Genomic DNA, 13,891 nt, shown 5'->3' on the forward strand with positions numbered 1-13,891 from the left:
TACCATCATCACAGACCACAAACCTTTGACATCGCTTTTTCATCCGAACAAGCCTGTACCTCCGCGTACAGCGCAGAAATTCATTCGCTGGTCTATTTTCCTCTCGCAGTACCGCTACGATATCTTGTATCGGTCCACTACTAAGCACGGAAACGCCGATGCGTTGTCCCGTTTGCCTGTTGCTGAGGATAAAGCATTCGACTCTTCTGAACTTGCTTGCCTGTTCATTGACTTAGAAACCGATGAAGTGGTCGAATCGTTTCCGATTGATTTTCGTCGTGTAGCTACAGCCACAGCTGGTGACCCTGTCCTTGCTACCGTTTTGCGTTTTGTTGCTACGCAATGGCCTTTGTCAAAGTCTCGGATCGAGGATCCGTTGGTTCGCAGATTTTTTGCTCATAGGGAGAGACTTTTTGTACGACGTGGTGTTTTGTTGTTGCGTTCTGATAATGATCAGTCCAGAGTCGTGGTCCCACGTTCGTTACAGTCCTCTGTCTTACAGCTTCTTCACCAAGGACATTGGGGTGTAGTTCGAACGAAACAACTTGCTCGTCAGCACTGTACTTGGTTCGGAATCGATGCTGCGATTACGAATATGTGTTCTTCTTGCATGGCGTGTGCCGAACAACAATCCGCACCGCTGCGGAAAGTCTTTGCATGGCCAAATGCCATTTCCCCTTGGCAACGCTTGCACATCGATTTTGCTGGTCCATTCTGGAATGCTCGATGATTGGTTCTGGTCGATGCCTTCAGTAATTTTCCTTTTGTTGTCCGGATGTCGTCCATGACGTCCTCCGCCACCATCCAAGCGTTGTCTCCTATCTTTTGCATTGAAGGTGTTCCGCAGACTATTGTTTCCGACAATGGCCCACAATTCATGTCCGCAGAATTTCAGTCATTCTGCAAGGCCAATGGTATTCAACATCTGACATCCTCGCCGTTTTCGCCTCAGTCAAACGGTGCCGCTAAACGATTGGTCCGGACTTTCAAGTCACATATGTTGAAGTTGAAAGAGTCGCATTCTCGGGAGGACGCGTTGTTGCTCTTTTTGTCATCGTATCGCTCTCAGCCCCGAGATGGTCGCTCGCCGGCTGAGTTGCTCCACGGTCGTCCTCATCGAACCTTGATGTCTTTTCTGCATCCGCCGCATCAGGTTCCTATGCAGCGGCAGACTCCTGCTTTTGCTCCAGGCGACGTTGTATTTTATCGCAACTATCGAGGTTCACGGCGTTGGCTCGCAGGGCGCATTCTTCGCTGCCTCGGCCGCGCGATGTTTTTGGTTTTGGGGGCCTCTGGTGAGGTGCGTCGGCAACTCAATCAGGTACGCCGCTGTCGTCGCACGGGTTCTGACGCTCCCCGTCTGCTTTCAGCGACGGTGCCGTCCGGTCAGCGCCCTGGGGACCCATCTACTGGCTCGCCTCATCCCCAGGTGTTACCGACGATGCCTTCCATTTTGCCCCATGGCGACGCGCCGCCGCAGCCGCCGCCGCCGCCGCCTGTTCTCCCGCCGGCGCCGCCCGCATTCGACGCTTCGCTGCAGCCGCCAAGCGCCTCCCAGGGTCACGCGCCGCCGCTCGCTTCCCGTGACCAGCTGTCCTCCGCCAAGGAACTCTTGCCCGCTCCGGACCACATGGCGTCTTCGCGCGTCGGCTACCCCGACGCGATGGAGGTCGACTCTTCGGCCCCTCCTGTCTCTTTACGGGCGCATACACCGCATGTTGACGTGCACCCTGGACTAGGTTTTCAGGCGTTTCCTAGCTCATCTCGGACCGAATGGCCGGGTGCGGGTGGCACAGCCTCGCCTGTTGTTAGGCTCCCCACCTCATCGCATAAGTCAACATGGAGTCCTCCCTACGGCGGGCGGAAGCCTTAGAACACGACCGTCCGCCGATTTGCGGGAGAGGAATGTGGTGTCACCGCCAGACACCACACTTGCTAGGTGGTAGCTTAAATCGGCCGCGGTCCATTTAGTACATGTCGGACCCGCGTGTCGCCACTGTGTGATTGCAGACCGAGCGCCACCACAAGGCAGGTCTCGAGATACGGACGAGCACTCGCCCCAGTTGTACGACGACATTGCTAGCGACAATACGGACAAAGCCTTCCTCTCATTTGCCGAGAGTCAGTTAGAATAGCCTTCTGCTAAGTCCATGGCTACGACCTAGCAAGGCGCCATTAGCCTTACCTAGTTGACAGTTATCGTATAAATGTCTCCAGAAGAACGTTGTAAACCAACAAAGAATAAAGTTAAGTATATTCCCAAGCTACGTATTTTCTTTATAGCAGTCATAACGTATCCTGTTCCAGACTTGACGCCAGTCGGCGTGTGTGTACGCGTGCCTTTCGGCTCCCTTCTCAGTGTGGCGTAACTAGCTTGTTACGCCACAACATGTACCGCCGGTACCGTCGTCGGAATTTCCACAGTCCATGTCAGACGATCGCTGCAAACACTCGTCCGATGGACCACGCCGCCGTCTCTTGTGATTTCGCGGGGAACGCTGTTTACGGACGTGTGTTTCAGTATCTGAATGTGGGTGGATTTCTACAGCTGCTCCGGTGTCTGGAAGAAAATCCGCTGTCGGCACAACCCGTGGGTCAATGTCCATCCTGGCATCCACGCCTTCTTGCAAGGTCGGTCGGTGATTATCTTCAGGTGGGGGCGCCGTTGTAGAGGCCGGATCCTGTATTGCAGAAGCCATTATGCTCTCGCCATCGGGGGCGGCTGTCGGACTAATGTCGTCACCATCGGAAAAGGTTGCTGCCCGTGTAACTTCGGCGTAATTGAGAGGAAGGGTCGTCACCGTAGAAGGAGTCATAGATTCACCTGTCGGGATTTGAGTAAGCCGTCGTCGGAGACAATCCGACCGGACGTGGCCTACTTGGCCACAACCAGAGCAAGTGCGTGGCTGACCGTCATACATGATGATGGCCCTACATCCGCCGATGACAAGATATGACGGAACATGTTTGGTCAGTTCAATTTTAATCGGTCGTACCCCGTTAAGAAAGGGGTACGTTGTAAAGGTTGTCCATTTTTCGGCCGTATGGCTGATCACTCTGCCGTAGGGCGGAAAGCCGCGGTGACTACGTCCGGTGGTACTTCGAAAGGGAGTTCGAAGACGCGTATCGTACGGAGGCCAAGCCCCGCGTGATCGATAGAGACCACCCCAATATGGCCATCAGAATGTTTGAATTTAAGATCGTTCGCATGTGCTCTCACGATTCTGTTGCACACCTCGTCACTTACTAGCTTGACGTAGACAACACTGCCCGTGATAGAGAGAGGGATACCAATTATGTCTCGCGGGTCAATTTTAACGTCGTCACGTAGAAAACGTTCCACTTCAAAAGCTCGCGGTCGTGCATGATCGGGTTGAAAACTGATCTTGATGGTGGTTTGTCTGTATGAATGTGCCATGTTGCGTCGGTAATGATGGACTTTAAACTAGCGACAACGCAGTAGTAAACAACTACGGGCACTCGCGACCGCGCGGACGGGACGTAAACAAGACGTCCTCGCCGCAGCGCTGCGGAAAGCAGACTGCGTACTCGGTTACAGCGTTTAACAGAGAAAAAGAGGCTCGAAGTTTGTATATATAGTTGGTATTTGAGTGACAAATTTGGCACGAGAGCAAAACGTTTTGAGCTATATAACTCCCATTAAAATCTATTTTAATCACTTAGAATCTATAGGAAACTGTTTAATTCAGCAACTGCTGAAGCAGTCTCAGATTGCGTTAGCTTCATTCAGAAATAGCAAAATAATCGTAATATTAATTTTCTGCAGTGAAGCTCCAGCTGAAGCAGGCTTTGTCCTGCATCCAGAGGCATCTACTGAGACCTTGCTTAACTGCTGCATGACAAGTGTAGCTGATACCGAGGGAGACAGAGATAAGGAGGAATGGCTAGTTTTCTGAAGGTCGCGCCAGCTGCTCTATAACAGCCTGCTGTTTCCTCTAGCGATCTCATACGGGCAAAACTTACGCAATTTCTCGCACATACTGCGGCCAGCGGCGGCCGATGCCTCACGAAGAAGTAAAAATTAAAAATTTTCCATCAAAATTCTGTGTTGCTAATCATATGTCAAATCCTTTTTACCATACATTACCACATGCATAAGTGTATCATTCGAAAACTTTATAATTAAAAGTTGCACACAGCTTCAATGTAGTTATCTGTATACTGATGAAAAACTGAAGACAACAAGCAATGGACAACACAGAATGAACAACAAACAATGAACAACATAGATGAATGAATGTAAGTCAACGAAAAATCGAAGTAAATATAAATTGAATGGACAACAAACAATGGACAACATGGAATAGATAACAAACAATGGACAACATAGGTGAATGAATGTAAGTGAATGAAAAGTCGAAGTAAATAGAAACTGAATGGACAACAAACAATGCATAGCATACAATGCACATCGAACGATGCACAACACAGGTCAATGAATGTAAGTGAATGAAAAATCGAAGTTAATAGAAGTTGAATGGACAAAAAACAATAGACAACATAGGTAAATGAAAAATCGAAGGAAATATAATTTGAATGAACGACATACAATGGACAACATAGGTGAACACACACCAGTGAACGTACGCCAGTGAGGGCACCTTAGTGCGAGCTCTTGTAGCTAGCTTCAGTTGGCAAACTTCTTCTCTCTTTCTTTGAAGATGAAGCGTGGTGATAGCGAATGCACGGTAGGTCTCTGTCTTCGAAGATGAAGTGAACTCAAGCAGGTGGAGCCGGTGGCGTGAATGTGCCACATTACGCCGGTGACTGTACCTCAGACTCTGGCTTCAGCGATGAAGTTAGTGAATGTGCAACATTCACGGAGAAAGTAATTCCCCTCAGAGAGCAAGGATTAGTGGAAGAACCTCTTCAAAGATGAGGCGAATGCAAGCAATCATTCCTTAACGCACCTTAGTGCACATGCCTCAATGAGTAAACTTTAGTGAGTGACCCACTTCTGTCTTCACCTATGAAGTGAATTCAAATGGTTCAAATGGCTCTGAGCACTATGGGACTCAACTGCTGAGGTCATAAGTCCCGTAGAACTTAGAACTACTTAAACCTAACTAACCTAAGGACAACACACACATCCATGCCCGAGGCAGGATTCGAACCTGCCAGACTGTAGCGCCAGAACCGCTCGGCCACCAGTGGCCGGCTGAAGTGAATTCAAGTGAGCACACTTGCGCAGGAATAATATTATTCCTCGGTAAAAGAAGAAGATTCATGTCGTTTCTCGCATGCGATGATGCTGTGTAGGCAATGAATGAACTTTTGCGTGAACGAACCAATGCAACAGATTCTCATCTTATCTTCCCTTCAGTGACTGGTCTCATACGCAGACGATTCTTGAGTGTATTTGTGCATAATTCTCGACAGTAAATATATACCGCCTAGAATTCCCCGGGAATTGGCTATGATCGCGCATTGACTTCAAGAGAAAGCGTCCTTGCGAGACATGATCATCTTCTTAGAGCGCGCATGCATTCTTGTGTGAACGAGCCGACGCAAGAGATTCTTATCTCATCATCCTTCAGGTGAGCGTCTCGGGCATCGATGGTGACTCGACTCATCATCCCTTGAGTGACTGTCTTGACCATGAAAGATGCTCTGACATTTTTGTACAGGAATTCAGTCGCGAAATATTTCCCGCCTGGAATTTTGCAAGAATTGGACGGGATCGCACCAATTTTCTTCAAGAGAATGCATCCTTGCAAGACGATCCACTCTTAGGATGTGAATGCCTGCATGAAAGAACCAACGCAAGAGCCTCTCATCACATCGCCCTTCGAATGGGCGTCTAGAGCATGGCCGATGTTCTCGTTTTTGGACTGAATCGCAGGCAGTAAAAATTTACCTTCAGGAATTTATAATGTCGTTGCTAGACCATCCTCCACAGGTCGCATATGAATGCACGCGTGAACGAACCAACGCAAGAGACTCTCGTCGCATCTTCAGTGACCTTGAATGTGATGCTCTAACGTTTTGTACTGAATTACAGGCGTGTAAAATTCCCACGTCTGGAATTTTGCAAGAACTGAACGCGGCTGCATGCGCTGTCTTCAAGAGAATGCAACCTTGAGAGGGAGTGGATGCATTCTTGCGTGAATGAACCAACTCAAGAGATTCCACCTCGTGGCACAAGAATGATGAACGTTTTTGAACTGTATTACAGGGTTCAAGAATTTGTCCTCTGGAATTTCGCAAGAACTGAATGCACCTGCAAGACAGACCATCCCCTGGGGCGCACATGCGTCATTGCGTGAATGAACCAACATCACAATTCTGTGCCTTTTCGTGCGTCAAGTGAAAAATATTTGTATAAAATGTCTACAACACTGATTCTGTGACTCAACAAGATGTAAGCATCGCTGCGACTAAAGACTCTAAAGCCACTGTCGCTGCAACTGAGTAAGATGTAAGCAAGACTCAATCAACACTTTCACTGCAACTGAAGAACATTCGAGCACCGCTAGCGACGAAAGTCATTGGCTGATGCTCTCCATCTTTGACTTCATCCGAGAGAAGAGCTACGGCTTGAACGTGGGCAAATGGTTTGCTGACACGTGTGTGCCTCTGTATGAGGAGAAGAATGTCCTCATCACGAACGACATCCTTGAGTTTTTGTACAACATTCCAAGCCAAGAGTCTTCTTCTTCAGTTTGGGTGAAAGCAACTCAAACATCAGAGAATTGAAGTCTGAATTGAACTCGCTAGAAGACAGCACCTTCCCTGATGGCGCAAATGTCAATTATTTGACTGCTGCAAAGTCAGAACAAAACTTGAAAGCGACCGGTGGCGCGATCAAACGGCTGACAGCGACCAACTTAGCCAAAAATGCAATTATTCGACCTCTGTAAATTCAGCAAAAAATACGGCAGGTGATAGACCTGCGACCAACTCTCTACCAGCGAGGAACTGAACGGAAAATGCATGGAAATACGATTATTCCTGTGAAAAATTCAAACAAATGAAGGAGCACAACGTTAGATTTCTCAAGGACAATGGAATCCCCTTCTTTGTGGTGAAACACGATGACCGAATAACATTGGAGTATGATTACATAGTAGAAGAGAAGTAAATCTTGAGGTCCCACAACCTCGAGCAGAAGAGGGGGATCCTCTTGACTGTGGACAACTTCGAAGAGTCAGTCATGACCTTCAACACGAAGAAATGCAAGCAGGTGCGCAACTCCCTGAGCTTGGTGTGCTTGCCTGAAGGAAGTTCGATTTAACTGTCAGTGCAATATGGCGATCTGTACTCCAGCAGCATCAATAATTTGGCAGATAAATTCAGTAAGAGCCAATCAGAATGCTCAATTCATTCACAAGACATCCTTTATGCTGTGACACAGGAGCCTCTAAAGACTGGTTCGAAGAAATTGATGGGGGGCAAGTTATCTACGGAATGTTCTGAGTGTAAGGTGATGTATTTGTTCAAGTGCTCAAAAATAATTTGCAGCAGACCATCCATCTCTGGCGTAATGCTGACCCTCATCTGACACTCTGGAATTGGGACGCCGAAAATTCCAGCCATGCTACGCACACATCTAGTGGCCCTACGACAAGCCCAGTTAAAACCTCGATATAAATTGACATTGAGCAATACAATAATGGTAACTCAGTTACACTGACTCGCCCAACAAACAACTGATGACTTAACGTCACGCTAATCAGTAGATCATTAAATCATATTCTCGAGTTGCTAAACGAAACACTGAGGATACCTGTATGTACTGACTTACAACAAAGATTTCATCATGTAGCAGGTACTTTCAGTTCATTCTGCCTTTGACTTATTGTTTTCACCTCAACTCCCTACGTACTATATCTTGTTTAAACTATATAACAATGCCATCAGCCAAAATCATGTTGGCAGCACAAGAAAAGGTCAGATGTTTGGGTTGTGTCTTAGTTGTAAAGTTTTATTTCGGGATTACTCATGAACTTTGCGTCATGCCTTCTGGTTCAAATCAACATTCATTTAGCCCCGACTTTAAAATTGTTGCTACTAACTTTACCTCATTCTAGTTTCTAGAGTAAATTTTATGTGTTTACATTCTATTCTACTTTATTTATAATTTCTACATACAATGCACCCTATTCTACAAATGCCTTGCGGTACCTCATGTGATGACAATTGATAGTCAATTTAGGGTGCCTTCCTCCTCCTTTATGCGACCTATGATCGGTGGGTGGATATCCACGATCTGAACACCCAGCTGTGACTCGTTATCTTGATATAGTTAAAGGCTAACCAGCCATTGACCTTCGTCTGTGCGAATGCGCACAGGTTGCCCAAACTCTTACGGGAATCGCCAAAGCGTGCGCGAGTAATGAGTGGGTGGGCAAATGTCCATAAGGTACATTACATATGTAGAATTGTGGACAGTTGGGAATGTGAGTTTCACGGGAAGCGTGCAAGGGATAAGTCCCTGCAGTCGCGCTATTCATCTGTGTCCTCGGAGGCCCAGATGGATAGAGCATCTGCCATGTATGCAGGAGATCCCGGGTTCGAGTCCCGGTCGGGGCACACATTTTCATCTGTCCACATCGAGGTATATCAACAACACCTGTCGGCAGCTGAGGTTTTCAGTTAGTTAGAGTACCCTGGAATAAATGATGACTAACTGCAACTGTTTAATAAATCTCGTTTAATTCTGCACGTTGTTGTTGTTGTGGTCTTTAGTCATGAGACTGGTCTTATGCAGCTCTCCATGCTACTCTATCCCGTGCAAGTTTCTTCATCTCCCAGTAACTACTGCAACCTACATCCTTCTGAATCTGCTTAGTGTATTCATCTCTTGGTCTCCCTCTACGATTTTTACCCTCCACGCTGCCCTCCAATACTAAACTGGTGATCCCTTGATGCCTCAGAACATGTCCTACCAACCGATCACTTCTTCTAGCCAAGTTGTGCCACAAACTATTCTTCTCCCCAATCCTATTCAATAGCTCGTCATTAGTTATGTGATCTACCCAACTAATCTTCAGCATTATTCTGTAGCACCACATTTCGAAAGGTTCTATTCTCTTCTTGTCCAAACTATTTATCGTCCACGTTTCACTTCCATACATGGCTGCACTCCATAGAAATACTTTCAGAAACAATTTCCTGACACTTAAACCTATACTTGATGTTAACAAATTTCTCTTATTCAGAAACGCTTTCCTTGCCATTGCCAGTCTACATTTTATATCCTCTCTACTTCGACCATCATCAGTTATTTTGGTCCCAAAATAGCAAAACTCCTTTACAACTTTAAGTGTCTCATTTCCTAAACTAATTTCCTGAGCATCACCCGACTTAATTCGACTACATTTCATTATTCTCGTTTTGATTTTGTTCATGTTCATCTTATTTCCTCCTTTCAAGACACTATCCATTCCGTTCAACTGCTCTTCCAAGTCCTTTGATGTCTCTGACAGAATTACAATGTCATCGGCGAACCTCAAAGTTTTTATTTCTTCTCCATGGATTTTAACACCTATTCCAAATTTTTCTTTTGTTTCCTTCACTGCTTGCTCACTACACAGATTGAATAACACCGGGATGAGGCTACAACCCTGTCGCACTCCCTTCCCAACCACTGCTTCCGTTTCATGCCCCTCGACTCTTATAACTGCCATCTGGTTTCTGCACAAATTGTAAATAGCCTTTCGCTCCCTGTATTTTACCCCTACCACCTGAGGAATTTGAAAGAGAGTATTCCAATCAACATTGTCAAAAGCTTTCTCTACGTCTACAAATGCTAGAAACGTAAGTTTGCCTTTCCTTAATCTAACTTCTAAGATAAGTCGTAGGGTCACTATTGCCTCACGTGTTCCAACATTTCTACGGAATCCAAACTGATCTTCCCTGAGGTCGGTTTCTATCAGTTTTTCCATTCGTCTTTAAAGAATTAAACTGACAGTTCGGTAATTTTCGCATCTGTCAACACCTGCTTTCTTTGGGATTGGAATTATTCTATTCTTGAAGTCTGAGGGTATTTCGCCTGTATCATATATCTTGCTCACCAGATGAAAGATTTTTGTCAGGACTGGCTCTCCCAAGGCTGTCAGTAGTTCTAGTGGAATGTTGTCTACTCCGGGGGCCTTGTTTCGACTAAGGTCTTTCAGTGCTCTGTCAAACTCTTCACGCAGTATCATATCTCCCATTTCATCTTCACCTACATCCTCTCCCAGTTCCATAATATTGTCCTCAAGTACCTCGCCCCTGTATAGACCCTCTATATACTCCATACACCTTTCTGCTTCCCCTTCTTTGCTTAGATCTGGGTTTCCATCTGAGCTCTTGATATTCTTACAAGTGGTTTACTTTTCTCCAAAGGTCTCTTTAACTTTCCTGTAAGCAGTAACTATCTTACCCCTAGTGAGATAAGCCTCTACATCCTTACATTTGTCCTCTAGCCATCCCTGCTTAGCCATTTTGCACTTCCTGTCGATCTTGTTTTTGAGACGTTTGTATTCCTTTTTGCCTGCTTCATTTAATGCATTTCTGTATTTTCTCCTTTCATCAATTAAGTTCAATATTTCTTCTGTTACCCAAAGATTTCTAGTAGCCCTCGTCTTTTTACCTACTTTATCCTCTGCTTTCTACTGTATTTCTTTCCACCATTCTAGTCACTTGTTCCCTTATGCTCTCCCTGAAACTCTGTACAACTCCTGGTTTAGTCAGTTTATCTAGATCCCATCTCCTTACATTCCCACCTTTTTGCAGTTTCTTCAGGTTTAATCTACAGTTCATAACCAATAGATTGTGGTCAGAGTCTACATCCGCCCCTGGAAATGTATTACGATTTAAAACCTACATATTGCAGCATTTCCGTTATGAATTGGTAAGAAAGATCTTTAGTTGCGAGAATATGGACCCAATAGTTGAAATCCTCAAGTTTCAACAAAATAACTCATTTAAAGAAGAATTTTAGATATACCATCAGACAATTTAAAAAATTAACTTTAAACAGTGTATTGCAGCCCTTTACTTAAATATTACGAATCCAGTTATTCAACTGCGAGAATAGCAACTTGCCAGACTATAACTTTAACTCACAGTGGAACATGACAACATTGAAACATTACCTAACATCTAACAGAACAAAACTTACTTCTAAGAAAACACATTAAAAGAAGACAGACTTAGATATTTATTATACACTAAAAATTAAGGCCCCCCCCCACATAAAGATATTCACACAAAAATCTACTATATTATTATTGAATAAAGGCATCACTCATAGGACTTTTTCAGGTCCCTATAATGATATAAACCCTTCACCTTTCTAGTTTCAGGGTGTTGTAATAAATAGCTTCATGTGGTGTATTACTTATTATGTAAGGTCCAGAATAAACTTCTTGCCACTTCTTATTCTGTATCTTCATTAGAGATGACTTCAGGTCGTTTTTTAACAATGTCTTATCCCAATACTATATACTAAATGTGTTGTAATAAATAGCTTCATGTGGTGTATTACTTATTATGTAAGGTCCAGAATAAACTTCTTGCCACTTCTTATTCTGTATCTTCATTAGAGATGACTTCAGGTCGTTTTTTAACAATGTCTTATCCCAATACTATATACTAAATGTTACCCATTTCAGTATTATATTTTGCCTTCCTTTTTAGAGCAGCAAATTTTAACTTCTCTAGGACAAGTTGGATAGTGTCTGCTTTGCGTCTTGCCACTTCAGAAACTACAGGTATGGAATTAATCCACTCATACTTTTCAAGTTCGTTAAGCATCAGTTCCACAGGTGTATGATTGGTAGATAAATGCGGTAGGTTATCCAGTACATTTTCGCATACAGGTACATGGTGTATCCTCTTATATTGTTGCCAGGGAGCATATGATCTAATAAATCGATTGAACTCCAAACACTCTCTCAACTCGGCTGGATTCTGGATGGAGGCAACTTATTAACATGTGTTTCATCTTATTCCCTGTCATACAATGTTTCCATTTATTTCTAATGAAATATGAAGCATTATCAGATAATATTATGTGCAATAAGTAATTTTCAGGAATACGTGCCTTCCATATCCTAAAGTTGTTGTTCCTCTTATAAAATAAGATATCATTACACAACTTATATTTAACAGAACAGTTCTCCCTTCATTTGAAATTCGATCTCTTATTTGTTTCTGGTACGTGTCTCCCGTTTGTAACAGCCCTAGAATTTTACACATAGACAAATATTGACTTCTGAATGGAGAATTCTTAACTATCAGTGTTCTGTAAGCAGATGATTATTCAACAATATCATTTAAACCATTTAGGCCTTGTGGCAGTCAAGATAGAGGTTCAGCCATTACATTATCTTTTCCGCTAATGTGTATTATTTCTGTATCATAACTCTGAAGCACTGACGCCCATCTTACAAGTCTAACATGAAGTAATTTACAGGTCAATGGAGAGCATACTGACTGGTGGTGTGTATGTACTTTAATGTGTTTTCTATAAATGAAATAACTGCACTTTCCTAATGCCCATTTTACAGTCAACACCTCCAGCTCTGTTACGGTATAACTATGTTCGCTGGATGATACAACTTGACTCAGAAATTCAATTACTCTAATTTCTTTTTCATCCCCTATTACCTGGAATAAAGATGCGCCTAATGCAGCTAAAGTTGCATCAGTGAATAAACAAAGGCCTTCAGTTATATTAGGGTGGTACAAAATACAAGGGTTAGCCAAAACATTTTTGATCTGTTTATATACTTCCGCACCATTTATTGACCTGTACCAAGGAGAATTTTTCCGAAACAAATTTAATAAATGATCGTTACCCAATAGATGGTTGGGTACAAATTTTCTAAGAAACGAGGCCAAACCTAGAAATGATTTCAACTACCATTTGTGTACAAACAGCAAAGATTTCTCTACCTTTTTCCATATATCTTTCCCCTATAGTTCTTAACAGCTCAATAGCATCTCTTGTTCCTTTTCCTCTTCTTAATCTGAACTGCTCCTCTGCAATCCCTCTATCCAGCTTGCCGTATAGCCTTCTATTCGACGCTCTCAGCAACACTTCAGCTGCATGAGAAATTAGACTGATGGAACTATGCTCTTCACATTTTTTAGTGTTTCTCTTTTTCTCTGTTGGTATCAAAGCTGTTTCCAGGAAGTGTTCAGGCCATTCCCCTCTGTCAAATATCTCATTACAGAGGTAGACTATTTCTTTTGTTGCATTGTTTCCCAGACTCTTCACCCGACCTTCTGGCATATCGTCAATTCCACATGCCTTCCTATTCATCTCCTTCAGCGCCTTTACTACTGCTGCTTCCAAGATGGTGAATCCCTTTCCATCTTCCGGCACATATGGCTCCTCTTCAACATTAATTTCGCTTCGTTTTTCATCCCACTTATATAAACATTCGGTATATTCTTGCCGTCTGTTCAAAAGCTCCTGTGGTTTTTCTGCTAGAGTAAATTCTGCTCTTTTAGTTTCCATGTTATTCCTCTTTCTTTTACGTTCAAAAACTATCTCACTAACCAGTCTATACATCATTTCATACTTTCCCTCTTTCTCCATTTTCTCTATTTCTGTTTCATACGTTTTCCCCTTGCTACTTCAGTTTCTCTTCTTAATTCATTATTCAGTTTCCTGTACCTCTTTTTGCCTTCTTCAGTTTCTACATTTTTGCACTTTCTCCGCTCTTCCATCTTTTTTAACATGTTTTCTGTTATCCATTCTTTCCTGGTACTTTGGGATAGTCTAATTCCTGGTACTTCTTTGGCAGAGTCTATGAGTCCTTCCCTCATTTTTTTCCATTTGTCATTAACACTTTCATCAACACTACCTCTTTCACCTTTCTCCATGGGTCTGTTTTCCAAATCTGATCCCTTCCCTACCTCTTTGTGTCTTTTC

This window comes from Schistocerca americana, unplaced genomic scaffold, assembly GCF_021461395.2.
Source record: "Schistocerca americana isolate TAMUIC-IGC-003095 unplaced genomic scaffold, iqSchAmer2.1 HiC_scaffold_31, whole genome shotgun sequence".
NCBI classification, from domain to species: Eukaryota; Metazoa; Arthropoda; class Insecta; order Orthoptera; family Acrididae; genus Schistocerca; species Schistocerca americana.